Here is a 21391-nt window from a genome sequence, read left to right as displayed (position 1 = left end):
TAGAAGACAATAGAGATGAAGGAAACAAAGTCATGACATAAGTCAAAGTAGCTGAATGGAAGCAGAGACTCAACCCTATCCATTCCATTGGAATGCCTCTCTCTCACCCCTATCTTTATATCAGCCCATGGTGTTCTTCTCCCCCCTATAGTATAGTGTCTCTCTCTTGTAAGACCTTGGTTTTGTTACGCTCAAAAGCCCTCCCTCTACAACATTGCCCATCTTCACCATTTCTTTGAGTAGTATAGTTCCCATTTATATTTGAGAGCTCTGGAGCTTGATTGTAGGAGCCCCCTAGGAACTCATTTTCTTGTTGTTTGAAATTTATGTTTGATAGGATTTGTGTGTGGAATTCTTGTCTATGAGAGAGAGAGAGAGAGGCAGAGGTTTGTGAATTTGCACAAAGTCTACGACTTCTACATCACTATGAGTATGTCTAGACAACATTGACTATATTTTTATGTGTTGCTCTTGAAGCTTGCATTCTAAACTCCAATGAGAACTTATTTCTTGGATCTCGCACCTCCCAATGCAAGAGTACCTCCCCACATTTGCACTAATGACACAAATGGAGGTTGTGTTCTAGCGTCTCAATCTCGGAACATGAAGTTGCAATATTGTTATGTTTCTTGATTTTGATGGCGATTGGGAGATTCTTTTCTCATTAATAATAAGTATGAGGGTTTGAAAGTGTTTTAGGAACTTCTTGTGAGAATTGTTTTAGCCACAGAGTGCCTGATTGGACCCTCCTAATCTCCATAAGGCATACCAATTTGACTTAGACATGAGAACAAAGTCTACTAGAGGCTAAATCCCATTAAGCCAAGTAGTGGTACGTAGGGTAAGATCTCCTCACATTGGTATAGGAAGATGCTTCATCCTAGTACAAATGGAATATCTCTCTTTATTCTACTTCCCATTGCTCATTCGGGGTCTGGTAGAGTAAGTAAGAATGTCATCTGAACTAAAAGCAACCATTTGCTAAGAACCTCTCTCTCTCTCTCTCTCTCTCTCTCCCCCTCTCTGCATGCGTGTGTGAGCATGTGCATGCCCGCGTGTGCGTGTGTGTGTTCCATGCACATGCACATAGGTGTGTGTGTGTGCTTGGGTGTGTATATATGTTTACATGTGTGCATCCATGCACATCCGTGTCGATGGTGTGTGTGTGTATGTTTCCATTCTCTAAATTAACATAATTCGTAAAGAATTTATATGTAAGGTTTTCGTTCCCTATAATATCTTGCAGAATGGGATGGCATTGACCAAAAATAGATTTTTGGTTGGCACAATCAAATGCTGATACTCTCCATCTTCGTCTAATTTTTTAGTAGATAGGTTACATACAATTTATTAACACTTTCTTTTAACTAAGCATTCATTAAAGCCGCAATTAATATTCTTATGCTCTTGAAAAGACTGTAGTTCTTGTAAAGCCTATTACAAGAGGCTTCTAGAGCCTTGTGTGGTTCTTGTAAAGCCTATTACAAGAGGCTTCTAGAGCCTTGTGTGGTTTATTAAACGTTTTTTTTAACTAAATGCAAAAGGTTAAACTAACGAAGGTAAAAATTTAAAAAACCCTAGTACCTTCATCTCGTTGCCCTAGGTTGATTGCGTCGCATGCTGTGCTACTTTTGAGCCCATCGTTATCTCATTTGTACTTTCGCATGACTTTCCTCCCTTCGCTTTTTTGAGTTCCTAACTTTAGCTTTCCTTTTGCCTTTTCTGCTGGCCGCTCGACTCGCCCTCGCTTTTCCTCTTGCTGATCGCCGCTCGACTCGCCCTCTCTTTTCTTTCATCACAGCATGCCTTCGTCCGCTCTCCTCTAGCTTCACTACATACTCTTATCACTAATCTACTAAAACTCACTCTCATCTCATCTACTCAAAATCCTATCGCTCATCACTCGCCGCCTATCGTCGTTCTACTCAAACTCTTATCGCTCCTATGCTCGCCGCTCGACTCGCCGCCTATCGTTCACCTACTCACTCTTTAGCAAGCCTCTCTACTCTTTGCTTTTCCAAAGATTGAAGGGATTCTCTTCCAACGAACCATGAAGGATTCACGGCTCGCTGTTATTCATTCTCTTTGCTTTTCGAAGGATTGAAGGGATTCGCACTTCCAAAAAGGCATGAAGGATTCGCTTTTCCAAAGAATGGAAGCATGAAGGATTCGCTTTTCCAAAGAATGAAGGGATTCGCACTTCCAAAGATCTAAACGTACGGTAAGCTTTCAAAACTTAAGCTTTCTGAGATGATTAACAAAAGCTTTCAAAACTTTAACTTTCGTAATCTTTCGTACGTACGCTTTGCTCGAATTTAACTATGGAAAGCTTAATAAAATATAGGAATTGGCTATGGCGAATCCAAGGGAGCGCTTCGTTCCTTAAACAATAGAAAATCAGCGTTTCAAAGCAAAAAATCCGTGAACTAGAGAGGAAGCTACCGAACTGATTGAGCGTCAATTGTGTTGTTTGCTTCTAGCTCCATCAACTTCGCAGCTCCGGTGGAGTTCAGCCTTCTTGCCTCAAGAATCTCCGTGCGAGCTGTGGTGAGTAAAACTCTCAGACTCTGAGACTCCTCTCCAATCCGCTTTGGAATGAATAGAAAGTGAATGAGGGAAAGGCATCAATTGAAATGAGAGAAAAGGTCTTGATTTGAAACTACTAAATAATTCAAATTTTGAAATATAGGTCTTCCCGCCATTGTGCCCTTTTGAATTTTGGATATATAGAGTGGCACTTATGCCATTCTCTCCAATATTAAATTTAAATTCAAATTCATATTGATAATTTTAATTTCAATTTGTATTTCAAACTGAAATTATTCTTTTGAAAGTGTATTTCAAAACCTAAATTCTAGTTTTTAAATTTTGATTTCAAGTTAAACTTCAATCTCAATTTTGATTTTCATGATTGAATGGCAAATTTAGAGATTGAATTTCTAATTTTAAATGGAGAATGGCACCAGTGTCATTCTCCAAGACCTCATAAGAAGTCCGTGAGAGTGGCACCAGTGCTCTTCCCGCCATTGTTCCCTTTAGAATTTGGATATATAGAGTGGCACATATGCCATTCTCTCCAATCTTAAATTTAAATTCAAATTCAAATTATTCTGTTTGAAATTGTATTTCAAAACCAAAATTTATATTAGGACATTGCAATGGGAGAATGGCACTGGAGAATAGGAAAATGGAGAATGGCACTAGTGCCATTCTCCCAATGGAATGTCCTAATTTTTTGGCTTTGTAATATGAAAATGGAGAATGGCACTAGGAATAGGAAAATGGAGAATGGCACTAGTGCCATTCTCCCATTGGAAAATGGAGAATGGCACTAGTGCCATTCTCCTAATGGAATGTCCTAAGTTTTTAGCTTTGTAATAGGAAAATGGAGACTGGCAATAGTGCCATTCTCCCATTGGAAAATGGAGAATGGCACCAGTGCCATTCTCCCAATGGAATGTCCTAATTCAAAATTTTGGCTTCACAAAGGTAGAAGGCACCAATGCCATTCTCCCATTGGAATTAGTGGAGTATCAATCTATATGTTTAGTGCCATTCTCCATTGTAATAGGAAAATGGAGAATGGCACTAGGAATAGGAAAATGGAGAATGGCACTAGTGCCATTCTCCCATTGGAAAATGGAGAATGGCACTAGTGCCATTCTCCCAATGGAATGTCCAAATGGAATGTCCTAATTTTTTGGCTTTGTAATAGGAAAATGGAGACTGGCACTAGTGCCATTCTCCCATTGGAAAATGGAGAATGGCACTAGTGCCATTCTCCCAATGGAATGTCCTAATTCCAAATTTTGGAATCACAATGGAATGTCCTAATTCAAAATTTGTACAAGTGCCATTCTCCCATTGGAAAATGGAGAATGGCACTAGTGCCATCCTCCCAATGGAATGTCCTAATTCAAAATTTTGGATATTCAAAATTGGTACTAGTGCCATTCTCCCATGGAAAATGGAGAATGGCACTAGTGCCATTCTCCCAATGGAATGTCCTAATTCAAAATTTTGGATTCACAATGGAATACCCCTCCTAGAATAGTGGTGCCAATATCTTATTAGGCCCTAAGAAATGTCATTGAGAAGCCTAAACTCACATGCACAAGGAATCGTAAACTCACATGTGCATTGGCACTACCACTAATGGAGAATGGCAATGATGCGAATCTCATGCTGGCAACTACATAATGACAATGAGATCATCAAACTCACACTACAGCCAATAAATAATCCTACTAGAGCCAATAAATATAGTGGAATGTCAACCTACAGGTTTAGTTTGTCTAGATTACCACTAGTGGAGAATGGCAGTGATGCCAATCTCGTGCTGGCAAATGCATAATGACACTGAGACCATCAAACTCACATGTGCAGAGATCATATGGAATTGTGCCAATCTCTGTGGAGAATGCCACCAGTGGAGAATGGTAGTGGTGCCAATCTCATACCATGACCTGAAAACATGCACAAGGAATCCTAAACTCACATGTGCATTGGCACTTTTGCCATTATCCTATTGCCATTATCCGCTAGTGGTAATGTGCATTCTTCTATGTAATGATCACTCTCTCCGCTGTGCAGAGATCATAAGGAATTGTGCCAATCTCTGTGGAGAATGCCACCAGTGGAGAATGGCAGTGGTGCCAATCTCATACCATGACCTGAAAACATGCACAAGGAATCCTAAACTCACATGTGCATTGGCACTTTTGCCATTATCCTACTACCATTCTCCGCTAGTGGTAATGTGCATCCTTCTATGTAGTGATCACTCTCTCCGCTGTGTAGAGATCATATGGATTTGTGCCAATCTCTGTGGAGAATGCCACCAGTGGAGAATGGTAGTGGTGCCAATCTCATACCATGACCTGAAAACATGCACAAGGAATCTTAAACTCACATGTGCATTGGCACTTTTGCCATTACCCTACTGCCATTCTCCGCTAGTGGTAATGTGCATCCTTCAATGTAGTGGAATGTCAATCTATAGGTTCAGTTTGTCTAGATTACCACTAGCGGAGACTGGCAGTGATGCCAATCTCATGCTTGCAACTACACTATGACACCACTCTCCTATGATCACTGGAATACCCCTCCTAGAATAGTAGGGTAAACATTTCTACAAGTGGAGAATGGGAGTGGTGTTAGTCTCTTATTAGGCCCCAAGAAATGGCATTGAGAAGCCTAAATTCACATGTGCAGAGATCACATGGAATTGTGTCAATCTATGTGGAGAATGCCACCAGTGGAGAATGGCAGTGGTGCCAATCTCACATGTGCATTGGCACTTTTTCCATTATCCTACTGCCATTCTCCGCTAGTGGTAATGTGCATTCTTCTATGTGGTGGTATGTCAATCTATAGGTTTAGTTTGTCTAGACAACCACTAGTGGAAAATGGCAGTGATGCCAAACTCATGGTGGCACCTACATAATGACACTGAGATCATCAGACTCACATGTGGGTTGGAATCGGACACCACTCTCCTATGACGATTGGAATACCCCTCCTAGAATAGTAGGGTAAACATTTGTGCAAGTGGAGAATGGCAGTGGTGCCAATCTCTTATTAGGGCCTAAGAAATGGCAATGAGAAGCCTAAAATCACATGTGCATCCTTCTATGTAGTCATCACTATCTCCGCTGTGTAGAGATCATATGGAATTGTGTCAATCTCTTTGGAGAATGCCACCAGTTGAGAATGGCAGTGGTGCCAATCTCATACCATGACCTAAAAACATGCACAAGGAATCCTAAACTCACATCTGCATTGGCACTTTTGCCATTATCCTACTGTAGCCAATAAAATTAGTGGAATGTCAATCTATAGGTTCAGTCTGTCTAGACTACTACTAGCGGAGAATGGCAGTGGTGCCAATCTCATGCTTGCAACTACATGATGACACTGAGATCATCAAACTCACATGTGGAATGGAATAGGACACCACTCGCCTATGATCACTGGAATACCCCCCCTAGAATAGTAGGGTAAACATTTGTACAAGTGCAGAATGGCAGTGGTGCCAATCTCTTATTAGACCCTAAGCAATGGCATTGAGAAGCCTAAACTCACATGTGCAGAGATCATATGGAATTGTGCCAATCTCTGTGGGGAATACCACCAGTGGAGAATGGCAGTGGTGCCAATCTCATACCATGACCTGAAAACATGCACAAGGAATCCTAAACTCACATGTGCATTCTTCTATGTAGAGATCACTGTCTCCGCTGTGTGGAGATCATATGGAATTGTGTCAATCTCTGAGTTCATTAAACTCACATGTGGACTGGAATTGGACACCACTCTCCTATGATCAATGGAATACCCCTCCTAGTATTGTAGGGTAAACATTTGTACAAGTGAAAAATGGCAGTGGTGCCAATCTCTTATTAGGCCCTAAGAAATGTCATTGAGAAGCCTAAACTCACATGTGCAGAGATCATATGGAATTGTGCCAATCTCTGTGGAGAATGCCACCAGTGGAGAATGGCAGTGGTGCCAATCTCATACCATGTCCTGAAAACATGCACAAGGAATCCTAAACTCACATGTGCATTGGCACTTTTGCCATTATCCTACTGCCATTCTCTGCTAGTGGTAATATGCATCCTTCTATGTAGTGATCACTCTCTCCGCTGTACAGAGATCATATGGATTTGTGCCAATCTCTATGGAGAATGCCACCAGTGGAGAATGACAGTGGTGCCAATCTAATACCATGTCCTGAAAACACGCACAAGGAATCTTAAACTCACATGTGCATTGGCACTTTTGCCATTATCCTATTGGCATTCTCTGCTAGTGGTAATGTGCATTCTTCTATGTAATGATCACTCTCTCCGCTGTGCAGAGATCATATGGAATTGTGCCAATCTATGTGGAGAATGCCACCAGTGGAGAATGGCAGTGGTGCCAATCTCATACCATGACCTGAAAACATGCACAAGGAATCCTAAACTCACATGTGCATTGGCACTTTTGCCATTATCCTACTGCCATTCTCCGCTAGTGGTCATGTGCATCCTTCTATGTAGTGATCACTCTCTCGGCTCTGTAGAGATCATATGGATTTGTGCCAATCTCTGTGGAGAATGCCACCAGTGGAGAATGGCAGTGGTGCCAATCTCATACCATGACCTGAAAACATGCACAAGGAATCTTAAACTCACATGTGCATTGGCACTTTTGCCATTACCCTACTGCCATTCTCCGCTAGTGGTAATGTGCATCCTTCAATGTAGTGGAATGTCAATCTATAGGTTCAGTTTGTCTAGATTACCACTAGCGGAGAATGGCAATGATGCCAATCTCATGCTTGCAACTACACTATGACACCACTCTCCTATGATCACTAGAATACCCCTCCTAGAATAGTAGGGTAAACATTTGTACAAGTGGAGAATGGGAGTGGTGCCAGTCTCTTATTAGGCCCCAAGAAATGGCATTGAGAAGCCTAAATTCACATGTGCAGAGATCACATGGAATTGTTTCAATCTATGTGGAGAATGCCGCCAGTGGAGAATGGCAGTGGTGCCAATCTCACATGTGCATTGGCTCTTTTGCCATTATCCTAGTGCCATTCTCCGCTAGTGGTAATGTGCATTCTTCTATGTGGTGGTATGTCAATCTATAGGTTTAGTTTGTCTAGACAACCACTAGTGGAAAATGGCAGTGATGCCAAACTCATGGTGGCACCTACATAATGACACTGAGATCATCAGACTCACATGTGGGTTGGAATCGGACACCACTCTCCTATGACGATTGGAATACCCCTCCTAGAATAGTAGGGTAAACATTTGTGCAAGTGGAGAATGGCAGTGGTGCCAATCTCTTATTAGGGCCTAAGAAATGGCAATGAGAAGCCTAAAATCACATGTGCATCCTTCTATGTAGTCATCACTATCTCCGCTGTGTAGAGATCATATGGAATTGTGTCAATCTCTTTGGAGAATGCCACCAGTTGAGAATGGCAGTGGTGCCAATCTCATACCATGACCTAAAAACATGCACAAGGAATCCTAAACTCACATCTGCATTGGCACTTTTGCCATTATCCTACTGTAGCCAATAAAATTAGTGGAATGTCAATCTATAGGTTCAGTCTGTCTAGACTACTACTAGCGGAGAATGGCAGTGGTGCCAATCTCATGCTTGCAACTACATGATGACACTGAGATCATCAAACTCACATGTGGAATGGAATAGGACACCACTCGCCTATGATCACTGGAATACCCCCCCTAGAATAGTAGGGTAAACATTTGTACAAGTGCAGAATGGCAGTGGTGCCAATCTCTTATTAGACCCTAAGCAATGGCATTGAGAAGCCTAAACTCACATGTGCAGAGATCATATGGAATTTTGCCAATCTCTGTGGGGAATGCCACCAGCGGAGAATGGCAGTGGTGCCAATCTCATACCATGTGTAGAGATCACTGTCTCCGCTGTGTAGAGATCATATGGAATTGTGTCAATCTCTGAGTTCATTAAACTCACATGTGGACTGGAATTGGACACCACTCTCCTATGATCAATGGAATACCCCTCCTAGTATTGTAGGGTAAACATTTGTACAAGTGAAGAATGGCAGTGGTGCCAATCTCTTATTAGGCCCTAAGAAATGTCATTGAGAAGCCTAAACTCACATGTGCAGAGATCATATGGAATTGTGCCAATCTCTGTGGAGAATGCCACCAGTGAAGAATGGCAGTGGTGCCAATCTCATACCATGTCCTGAAAACATGCACAAGGAATCCTAAACTCACATGTGCATTGGCACTTTTGCCATTATCCTACTGCCATTCTCCGCTAGTGGTCATGTGCATCCTTCTATGTAGTGATCACTCTCTCCGCTGTGTAGAGATCATATGGATTTGTGCCAATCTCTGTGGAGAATGCCACCAGTGGAGAATGGCAGTGGTGCCAATCTCATACCATGACCTGAAAACATGCACAAGGAATCTTAAACTCACATGTGCATTGGCACTTTTGCCATTACCCTACTGACATTCTCTGCTAGTGGTAATGTGCATCCTTCAATGTAGTGGAATGTCAATCTATAGGTTCAGTTTGTCTAGATTACCACTAGCGGAGAATGGCAGTGATGCCAATCTCATGCTTGCAACTACACTATGACACCACTCTCCTATGATCACTAGAATACCCCTCCTAGAATAGTAGGGTAAACATTTGTACAAGTGGAGAATGGGAGTGGTGCCAGTCTCTTATTAGGCCCCAAGAAATGGCATTGAGAAGCCTAAATTCACATGTGCAGAGATCACATGGAATTGTTTCAATCTATGTGGAGAATGCCGCCAGTGGAGAATGGCAGTGGTGCCAATCTCACATGTGCATTGGCTCTTTTGCCATTATCCTAGTGCCATTCTCCGCTAGTGGTAATGTGCATTCTTCTATGTGGTGGTATGTCAATCTATAGGTTTAGTTTGTCTAGACAACCACTAGTGGAAAATGGCAGTGATGCCAAACTCATGGTGGCACCTACATAATGACACTGAGATCATCAGACTCACATGTGGGTTGGAATCGGACACCACTCTCCTATGATGATTGGAATACCCCTCCTAGAATACTAGGGTAAACATTTGTGCAAGTGGAGAATGGCAGTGGTGCCAATCTCTTATTAGGGCCTAAGAAATGGCATTGAGAAGCCTAAAATCACATGTGCATCCTTCTATGTAGTCATCACTATCTCCGCTGTGTAGAGATCATATGGAATTGTGTCAATCTCTTTGGAGAATGCCACCAGTTGAGAATGGCAGTGGTGCCAATCTCATACCATGACCTAAAAACATGCACAAGGAATCCTAAACTCACATCTGCATTGGCACTTTTGCCATTATCCTACTGTAGCCAATAAAATTAGTGGAATGTCAATCTATAGGTTCAGTCTGTCTAGACTACTACTAGCGGAGAATGGCAGTGGTGCCAATCTCATGCTTGCAACTACATGATGACACTGAGATCATCAAACTCACATGTGGAATGGAATAGGACACCACTCGCCTATGATCACTGGAATACCCCCCTAGAATAGTAGGGTAAACATTTGTACAAGTGGAGAATGGCAGTGGTGCCAATCTCTTATTAGACCCTAAGCAATGGCATTGAGAAGCCTAAACTCACATGTGCAGAGATCATATGGAATTTTGCCAATCTCTGTGGGGAATGCCACCAGCGGAGAATGGCAGTGGTGCCAATCTCATACCATGACCTGAAAACATGCACAAGGAATCCTAAACTCACATGTGCATTCTTCTATGGAGTGATGACTGTCTCCGCTATTTAGAGATCAAATGGAATTGTGTCAATCTCTGAGTTCATTAAACTCACATGTGGATTGGAATCGGACACCACTCTCCTATGATCAATGGAATACCCCTCCTAGTATAGTAGGGTAAACATTTGTACAAGTGAAGAATGGCAGTGGTGCCAATCTCTTATTAGGCCCTAAGAAATGTCATTGAGAAGCCTAAACTCACATGTGCAGAGATCATATGGAACTGTGCCAATCTCTGTGGAGAATGCCACCAGTGGAGAATGGCAGTGGTGCCAATCTCATACCATGTCCTGAAAACATGCACAAGGAATCCTAAACTCACATGTGCATTGGCACTTTTGCCATTATCCTACTGCCATTCTCTGCTAGTGGTAATGTGCATCCTTCTATGTAGTGATCACTCTCTCCGCTGTACAGAGATCATATGGATTTGTGCCAATCTCTGTGGAGAATGCCACCAGTGGAGAATGACAGTGGTGCCAATCTCATACCATGTCCTGAAAACACGCACAAGGAATCTTAAACTCACATGTGCATTGGCACTTTTGCCATTATCCTATTGGCATTCTCTGCTAGTGGTAATGTGCATTCTTCTATGTAATGATCACTCTCTCCGCTGTGCAGAGATCATATGGAATTGTGCCAATCTATGTGGAGAATGCCACTAGTGGAGAATGGCAGTGGTGCCAATCTCATACCATGACCTGAAAACATGCACAAGGAATCCTAAACTCACATGTGCATTTGCACTTTTGCCATTATCCTACTGCCATTCTCCGCTAGTGGTAATGTGCATCCTTCTATGTAGTGATCACTCTCTCCGCTATGTAGAGATCATATGGATTTGTGCCAATCTCTGTGGAGAATGCCACCAGTGGAGAATGGCAGTGGTGCCAATCTCATACCATGACCTGAAAACATGCACAAGGAATCCTAAACTCACATGTGCATTGGCACTTTTGCCATTACCCTACTGCCATTCTCCACTAGTGGTAATGTGCATCCTTCAATGTAGTGGAATGTCAATCTATAGGTTCAATTTGTCTAGATTACCACTAGCGGAGAATGGCAGTGATGCCAATCTCATGCTTGCAACTACACTATGACACCACTCTCCTATGATCACTGGAATACCCCTCCTAGAATAGTAGGGTAAACATTTGTACAAGTGGAGAATGGTAGTGGTGCCAGTCTCTTATTAGGCCCCAAGAAATGGCATTGAGAAGCCTAAATTCACATGTGCATCCTTCTATGTAGTCATCACTGTCTCCGCTATGTAGAGATCATATGGAATTGTGTCAATCTCTTTGGAGAATGCCACCAGTTTAGAATGGCAGTGGTGCCAATCTCATACCATGACCTGAAAACATGCACAAGGAATCCTAAACTCACATCTGCATTGGCACTTTTGCCATTATCCTACTGCAGCCAATAAAATTAGTGGAATGTCAATCTATAGGTTCAGTCTATCTAGACTACTACTAGCGGAGAATGGCAGTGGTGCCAATCTCATGCTTGCAACTACATGATGACACTGAGATCATCAAAATCACATGTGGAATGGAATAGGACACCACTCTCCTAGGATCACTGGAATACCCCCCCTAGAATAGTAGGGTAAACATTTGTACAAGTGGAGAATGGCAGTGGTGCCAATCTCTTATTAGACCCTAAGAAATGGCATTGAGAAGCCTAAACTCACATGTGTAGAGATCATATGGAATTGTGCCAATCTCTGTGGGGAATGCCACCAATGGAGAATGGCAGTGGTGCCAATCTCATACCATGACCTGAAAACATGCACAAGGAATCCGAAACTCACATGTGCATTCTTCTATGGAGTGATGACTGTCTCCGCTGTTTAGAGATCAAATGGAATTGTGTCAATCTCTGAGATCATCATCACTCACATGTGGAATGGAATAGGACACCACTCTCCTATGATCATTGGAATGCCCCTCCTAGAATAGTAGGGTAGACATTTGTACAAGTGGAGAATGGCAGTGGTGCCAATCTCTTGTTAGGCCCTAATAAATGGCATTGAGAAGCCTAAACTCACATGTGCATTCTTCTATGTAGTGATCACTGTCTCCGCTGTGCAGAGATCATATGGAATTGTGTCAATGTCTATGAGAATGCCACCAGTGGAGAATGGCAGTGGTGCCAATCTCATACCATGACCTGCAAACATGCACAGGGAATCCTATACTCACATGTGCATTCTTCTATGGAGTGATCACTGTCTCCGCTGTGTAGAGATCATATGGAATTGTGTCAATCTATGAGTTCATCATCACTCACATGTGGATTGGAATCGGACACCACTCTCCTATGATCACTGGAATACCCCTCCTAGAATAGTAGGGTAGACATTTGTACAAGTGGAGAATGGCAGTGGTGCCAATCTCCTGTTAGGCCCTAAGAAATGGCATTGAGAAGCCTAAACTCACATGTGCTTTCTTCTATGTAGTGATCACTGTGTCCGCTGTGCAGAGATCATATGGAACATGGATGATTTTTTCACATTAGTTTCGTTAATAAGCGAAAGTTTTATATGGCTTGTGAAAGTTTATATGCTTTTATAAAAATAAGAGCTTAGTATATTCGCCAGAATTTGAAACTAAAATTAAAAAAAGAGCTAGGTTTAGCCTTTAAGATTATATAATTATAAATAAAGTCCATGAAAATTCGCCAAAGTTTTATATAATAGATAAATATATTTGGAAACTTTCGCCAACATATTATATATACAATTTAAAAATTTGGGTAGATCTATAGAATTAAGCACCAAAAGAAGACTTGTGCAATCAAGTATAATCTAGTGTTAACATTTAATGTTTGCTAGAATGATAATAATGTAGAGGTTTTATCTATTTGAACATGAAGCCGTTTGATATTGCATAAAATGTAAATGCAATCCGTAATCTAAAATATATGATTAATGAGCTCCTATGGTATATGTGATTTTAAACTTGCATTTGAGTCTTTAGATACTTTCCCTATATATGTACTTATATAGTGATTATTTTCCTTTAATTGCTTCCTTCTTAATTTTCTATGGTTGTTTACCATGTAACTTTTCAATTTATCGTTGTACCTTCTTACTCATTTGGACTCAGTGCAAATGAAAGGTGCTATCTATCTCCACATGCACCTTCAGTTACACACAACACCCACCAAACCACACCCCCTAACCGTTATACACTGCCATCTTGGAGCCATTATGCACCGTTATGCACTGCCACCTTCTAGCTCTTATCCTTACATCCTCGCACTTGCACCTCACCTCTGTAACCCCTTTTTTTTGGTGCACTGAGCACTCCATCCTACTCTTTGCCTCCTTTTTTGAAATTCCTGCATCTCTATTAAGCTCCCGACTCCTTTGGTTATGCTTCACTACATCCCAACTTCATCAACCGACTTGCTCTCCTCCTCCTCCTTCTTACCATCTCAAGTGCCTTCCCTACCATGCCTCCTTCAAACAGGTTCTCTCCTTCTATAAACAACCCATCCCTTCATTCAAGCCTCTATTTGTGTCCACTTGTAGCTCGGCTATCAGTGCGCCAACTTCCTGTGGGCTTTATTTTCTATGTTGCAGCCTTATCTCCTCTGCAATTCTACTACTTACTCCACATTCAAGGTCGTTACTCAACTCGCAAGGTCTCATTCTTCCCTCTCTTGCAACTGCTAGCACTATGGCTCTCATAGGCAGCTAGGCTATCCACTAGTACCTTGGTGCTGCTGTCCCTTTTCTGTGTGTTGATATAGTAGCTACGGCTTTCCGTTGGAGCTTTTTGTCGTAACAACTCCTCTTTTACTTTTACCTTCTCTTTTGTCTCTTTTTGCTCACTAATTCCTCGCTAACTATGGTGTCCTATTACTTCCATTTTCACATTGAGCAACCCTTCCATTGTTTGCAGGCTGCTATGCGTAGAGCGTGTTCAGAAGAAGAGCGAGCTGCTTCTGAACCTGGTATTTGAATACATGGACACAGATTTGAAGAAGTACATGGATCTTCATGGACAGAGTAGTAACGGCACCCGGAATCCATTGCCAGTGAAACTGATTCGGGTCCATTCAATTGTATTACAGAAGCTCATAAATTCAAACTACGTAACGATTTATACTTGAGAATTCTGAAAAACAAGTAGTTGCAAAGCTGTGGAATTATATGTATAATATGAGACCATGGTGGCTTGCCACGAGCTACCCACTAGATCTTAAAGGAGACCACCTATGGGATCAAATTCTAGAGGTGGGGAGGAGGGCATTCCTTTTTCTAAGGTGTATTAATTAATTTGATTATTTTAATTTGATTATTTTTAGAGGAATGGGTTAAAACCGATGGCGCTGCCACTTAGGTGGTCATAATGTAGGCCGTTGTGAGATATTAGGTTGTGCCAGACTGCAGTATGCTTGGCCTTTGCTCTCGTAGATTGCCTTCCTCTCGTCTCCCATGCTTGACACCTTGTTCTTGGATCCTTGTGCAAAGATTTATCTTGGGTTGCTGTTGGGACAAGCATTTCATACTGCCGCTTTAGCTATCATGACGCTTCGCCATTTTGTGTAAGTTGGAGGTGGTTTTATGAGTCTCGTTACTCGTAGTGTTCTATGTCATTGTGATTCGATTAAAATATGGGCATGATCACGATTCACGTTACGTTGTGTGCCAGACGTTCGCTCATATGCTCACTGCTCATCTCTTTGTTGCTGTTTCTCTTGAGCCAACTGATGACTGCTCTATATATTTCTTCAGTGGGCTGTGATTTACAACATCTTGGAGCCCGCACCAGTTTTTGAACAGAGCTATATCTAGCTGCAGTGCATATATACCCAGATTCATCATTTTTGGTATGAGAGCATAGCAGTTCCGCGCTTGATTCTGGACAAAGGAAACTATTCGTTCCTCAAAATTCAGGTAAGAGTTTTCTGTCACGCAAATTTCTTCACAATCCATGGAGCTTCACGGTGGAATGGGAACCACAGTACCAGCACCTCTTGAAGCAAGTCTTGACTCTCTGTCGTGAACTCGTGGGGGTCCCTCAGACGTGGTATCCTGGTGCTTCATGGACTCGTGGCCTCTGCAATGGCTTTCTCTGGGTCTTGGCCCGAGTTCAAGCCCATCTTGACGATTGTAGCTCGTATCACTTTTTATACAATCTGCGATGTGCGTGTCTCATTTTTGCATGCATTTCTTTGGGCCTCTGAGGTTGCCCCGACTTCTGCCTTTGATTAATCACCTGTCGTAAGATCCCCAATGAGAACTAGCATCCGCTTTGAACACATGTTGAATCCACCCATCGATCCCACAGTTGTGATAGAGCTTAAGCCCACCTCTGATAGAGCCAAAAACTCTATACCAAACCCTCTGGGCAATCCCACAAGACCTGAAGAGATGGGATAAATCGTAAAAAGCCAGGCCACACAGAGAGTAGCATAGATTTATATTCTTTCACCCGACAACATTGGCAACTACTTGTGTTAGGAGTATTAGATGCACAGATCGCGCACCACCTTTCATTGACACCACCTTTCATTGAGAGCACAATCCGCACTGCGCAGACATGTGAGTCGTGAGTCATGACCAGGATTCCGATAGTGACTGCACCAGAGCTCTTGCTTTTCTTTTTGATATAATAATATATCCACACACAATGAACTCCCTCCATCGACCATCCACTGTTGATCACCGACCCGTTGATCGATGCAGCCCGAATCTTGCTCTCAACAGAAGGGCCGGTACCCTTCTTCTCTCTCTCTCATGATCCAGCAGTGATGATCTTTTCTGCATCTTTCGATTGGCAGCGTCACAATTTCTCGTATGTGAGTGTCCCACTCAGGCATCTCTCCCTCTAATTTTAGACGTGTAGTTTTCTCATCCGATTCGTGTTTTTTTTTTGAGCTAGTTCTTTGATTCTTTGAGTCGTTAATTCACTGTATAATCCAAGTGTTGGGGCTGCTATGTTTCTATGTGGTAGTGTATGTAAAGTTGCTTGGTAGTCTCCAAAGTACTGATCAGTGCATTGAAGATGTATTCAGATACATAAATCTGAATTTGTGGCTGCGAATAGGTCGAGCTTTGGGGGAGACTAGGGGCTGTTGACGTGTTGAAATCAGCTACTGTTGGTTATTGGTTCTGCTAGGCAAAATCTGGTGAGAACTCAGATCATTGCCTCTTTCTTGGTTCGTTCTACAAGCTCACGGATGCCCTTAGTGATTGAAGTTTTTTCTCTACCCTCCAATGATGACGTTCTCTATTAATTTGCATATTTGTAGAGACACGTTGACAAAATTCTCTCTTAATCTACGTTGTAGCTTGATGACGTTCTCTCTTCATCTGCATAGTTGTAGGCTGCTTGTAGAAATACAAACTCATTATGCATAAAAGAAATACAAACTCTTTCGTACATACTACGGAACATTGTCAGACATATGAAGGGGGTAATACACAATAACATTCATGTTATTCCTTGGAAAGAATGGGCATTATCCTTCCTTAAGAAATAGGTGTGTGAGCCATGGCAAAGCTTAACGATCAAGCAGGAAGCTTACCAGATGTGATTCTTAAAATCTGGAGTAGAAGGAAGCACCTTCATTGCTCAACATGCTCAGAAGTCTAGAAAAAAGAAACGAGAAAAACTACTTGCAGAAAGTAGCCACTCTTAAAGTACATAGGAATAAAAGCATACATCCGCATAAGCTAGCATCGTGCAGCATCCTCCAAAGACATAAAATGGAATTCAATCTACAGTCTTTGATGAAGAGGAACCTTTCCCAATAGACCCTTATCTATGTCTATTTGAATTTTGGTCTTTCATACACCATAGCCAGTAGCTGTAGAGGATTGACTACAGTAGGGAAAGAATTAAGGCTGACATGTAGGCAGCAGATCTACTGCCACATGGGTAGCAAGTCTTTTTTAATGTATTTATTGGTGCATTGTATAGAGTAAGTTAAAATTAGTTTGGCATGCTTTATGTAGTGTAGTATTATGATTTCAAACATGAAATAAGGGCTTGGTTCAGGAAGTGGTGTCTGGTTCCTGCGCTCACAAGGCAGGGGGCTAAGAGGCACCATGACCTAGGACCAAGTTTCTTAGATCTAGTTGACAAGCTGAAGAAATGTATGCTTATATATTTTTTAAAAGTTTCTGTTGTGAATATGCATATGCATCATTGTCTGTGATGTGCTCTTTCTTTTTTAATGTATTTATTGGTGCATTGTATAGAGTAAGTTGAAATTGGTTTGGCATGCTTTGTGTAGTGTAGTATTATGATTTCAAACATGAAATAAGGGCTTGATTCAAGAAGTGGTGTCTGGTTCCTACGCTCACAAGGCAGGGGGCTAAGAGGCACCATGACCTAGGACCAAGTTTCTTAGATCTAGTTGACAAGCTGAAGAAATGTATGCTTATATATTTTTTAAAAGTTTTTGTTGTGAATATGCATATGCATCATTGCCTGTGATGTGCTCTTTCTTTTTTAATGTATTTATTGGTGCATTGTATAGAGTAAGTTGAAATTGGTTTGGCATGCTTTATGTAGTGTAGTATTATGATTTCAAACATGAAATAAGGGCTTGGTTTAGGAAGTGGTGTCTGGTTCCTGCACTCACAAGGCAGGGGGCTAAGAGGCACCACGACCTAGGACCAAGTTTCTTAGATCTAGTTGACAAGCTGAAGAAATGTATGCTTATATATTTTTTAAAAGTTTCTGTTGTGAATATGCATATGCATCATTGCCTGTGATGTGCTCTTTCTTTTTTAATGTATTTATTGGTGCATTGTATAGAGTAAGTTGAAATTGGTTTGGCATGCTTTATGTAGTGTAGTATTATGATTTCAAACATGAAATAAGGGCTTGGTTCAGGAAGTGGTGTCTGGTTCCTGCGCTCACAAGGCAGGGGGCTAAGAGGCATCACGACCTAGGACCAAGTTCCTTAGTTGTAGCTGACAACCTGCAGAAATATATGCTTATTTATTTTTTTAAAGTTTATGTTGTGAATATGTAGCTAGCATTATTGTTTGGTATGCATGATGTGATGTGATTATTCTTTTTTTAATAAGTTGATATCAATTTCATGTATGTTGGGGCTATGATAAAGTTGTTCCATTTCTTAGATTTAGAACTATTTTTGAATGCTCTTTTGTTTTGATCCTACATATGGTTTAGGGATGGAAGGATCTAAGCATAAGGCGATTGATTTTGAGTTATCTAAAGGATAGCAGAAGTATGTCAATTAGGTCCTTCGAGATGAGCTTCTTGCAGAGATGAATAACATGAGTGCAAAGGAGATGGAGATGACCATAGAAAGCACTTCTAGATTGCATACTCTAAAGAGCAAAGTTGTTTTGAATACAAGGCATCAAGTAGAACTAGATCCTAACAGGAAACACCTTGTAGGGATCACAAAATGGGACACTGATGTTATGCTATGGGTAGAGAGCAACATTGGGAATGTCTTGGCCTGGTTTAATGAAGCATGCGCAAGGAACCCAACATTTGTAAATGATATTAATGAGGAAAAGATGCATTTATGGAATTCCTTTTGGGCTAAAAATAAGACAAAGGTTATAAAGTCAGATGTGAAAACCATACTAGCTATAAGTTGGGAGAAAAAGTCAGCAATTGCTTTCGAAAGGGTGGAGGAAGTAGCAAAAGGAGAAGAAAGTGCAAGGATTTTGAATGGAAAAACACGAGAAGTACAAGGTAGTGATTCTCAAAAGCTACAGATTAGGGCAAGTCATATAAGCAATGTGTCCTTCATGATGTACATAACTGAAAATGAGATCCAAGTTGGTGAAAAGATAGGTTCTGGCACATATGGATTTGTCTACAAAGTACAACTCACAGGTGCTCCAGGATTATTACAGCATATATGCTATGCTGGAAAGCAATATAAGGGTGACATAGGGGATCATACACGAGAGGCAAGGAAGGAGGCACAAATGCAAATTCGGCATCCTGTGCTTGTTCGTGTTATTGCAGCAACTCCAGAAGAGCCCTTGTGGACTACCACACCATATTTTAATGGTGGTAGCTTGATGGACTTCATGAGAACTTTACCATATGAGCAAGGCAGGTTTAGGCACTATGTTGACATAGTCCTAAAAAGAGGCAAAGAAACGAAGGCAAGGGCACAAGGAACATTGGAAGATGTATGCACAAGGGAGCAAATAGAGCCAATTAACTACTTTAGTTCAAATGTGCACCACATTATACATGCACTCATTGCTAGACTAGCAAGGTTACATAAGGGTCAATGGATTCATACACACTTACATCCTAGTAACATTCTGTTAGATTTCACAGCAAATGGTGCATATAGAGTTGGCATAATTGATTGGGGGATGGCACTAGTTTCTTCAGAGACTAGAAAAGCTTTTAAGGATATGAAGAAGACACCTCTAGAGACTGACCAACAATTTACACAAAGGAAGCATAAGAAAGAGCAAGAGCATGCATGAAAGAAGTGGTTTGCACCTAAGCTTCAATGTTTTTCTAGGAGAGGTGTGTATAGCCCTCAGTCAGACATATATGCATTAGGATGGATAATTACATAGATTATACAATTTTGGGAAGATGCAGTTGGGTATTTTGAACAGTCTCGCCACATGCCTGATAGTGCACTATTGAAGTGTATTAAAAAACATGCCTTTGAAAAGATGATGACTGAGAATTCTTTAGAGAGAATAGCACTTATGGATACCTATAGAATCCTATCAACATTTGGATGTAATGCAAGTCTAGCAATGCGACCCCTTGATGAGATGAATGTTGCTTTGAAGCTAGCAACATAGAAAATATACTTAGTCTACCTTTAAATGTTGCTTTGGATGTAATGCAAGTCTAGCAATGCGGCCCCTTGATGAGATGAATGTTGCTTTGAAGCTAGCAATATCTTGTTGTTGTATTCATGTGGTGGACTTATATTCATTTTGTATTCATATAGTAGATTTGTATGAAAATAAATTAAAGTATTTCTTCTCTTGGAAGATGTGTTATACTTGATTTGCAACACACTTGAAGTGCACATAATTTTATAAGGATAAGAATTATTATGCTATTTTTTCAGCATGTGTTTAGAGAAAAGAAATTATGTTCTATTTTATGCTCAACTAATAAAGAAATAATTTTTTAAATAGGTACTTATCATGGGAAGAAAGAAGAAAGTTCAAGCTCTAGAGAAAAATACAAAAATGACATCTTTCTTATTACCTTCTACATCATTGGGCACTAATATAAACATGTTTACAACATCAAGTACACCAGAGAATTTACTCTCAAGTTCATCATCCATGAATCATGAAGCAATTTATGGGACTCCTGAACATGCTCCGGGCACAATGCATCATGCTAGAAATCAATGTTCTAGATCACTACTTAACGATGATAGTTTTAACAGGGATTTGAGTTTTCAAGTCTTGGAAGCAGGGAAGATAGGATCACAAAACTGTAATCAAGGGAATGCAATTGGAATTGAAAATTCATCAGCTGGCACATCATTGACAAATAATGAGGTAGTGGATTTAACTGGATTGGAAAGTGGAAAAATGTTAGAAACAGTATCATCAATGTCAACACCAACTGAAGAAGCCATTGAGAATGCATCACAAGTTGCAACTCTTCAAGTAAGCAGAAGAGAAAGAGAGCTTGGGATATTCGTAGGAATTTTCAAGAAGATTGGGTAGCCAAATATCCTTGGTTAGACGTAGAACAAGTGGACACTGGGGATGCACCAAAGTGGGCCATTTGTAAAATATGCACATGGGCAAGGAAAAAGGAGGCACGGTTACAATTGAAGATTGATACGATTGAGAAGCATTGTGGGAAGGTTTACAAGACTGTAGAAGATACAAGTAATGAAAAGAAAGTGATCAAAGAATGGGACAAGGAAAATAACCGCCACTTAAAAAATGAGATTGAGTACAATAAGTTCTTGCTTGCACAAGAGTCTAGCAGAAATAAAAGTGAAGGATCATTGAAAAAGCGTTGGGAATGTATCGATGATCAAGTTGATAGAGAAAAGATAGTGCAATTCTCAACTATCATGCAAATATTGAAGCAAGGCCACTCACTG

General features: G+C 41.0%; 1 long non-coding RNA gene across 1 annotated transcript in view; it reads left to right on the top strand.

Annotated features, from left to right (window-relative positions):
* Nucleotides 1-2111: 2111 nt before the first annotated feature.
* The window catches only part of LOC147902230 (uncharacterized), a 32301-nt gene continuing 13021 nt past the window's right edge, over nucleotides 2112-21391 (top strand). The window contains exons 1-2 of the long non-coding RNA XR_015540965.1: nucleotides 2112-2221; nucleotides 2481-2547. This is a non-coding gene — a long non-coding RNA (uncharacterized LOC147902230). The remainder of the gene's footprint in view (nucleotides 2222-2480; nucleotides 2548-21391) is intronic.

The sequence above is a fragment of the Dipteris shenzhenensis genome, chromosome 5 (genome assembly GCF_047967505.1).
Source record: "Dipteris shenzhenensis isolate YYH24624 ecotype China chromosome 5, Dip_SZ_1.0, whole genome shotgun sequence".
Taxonomy (NCBI): domain Eukaryota; kingdom Viridiplantae; phylum Streptophyta; class Polypodiopsida; order Gleicheniales; family Dipteridaceae; genus Dipteris; species Dipteris shenzhenensis.
This window is presented reverse-complemented; position numbering and strand designations above follow the sequence as displayed.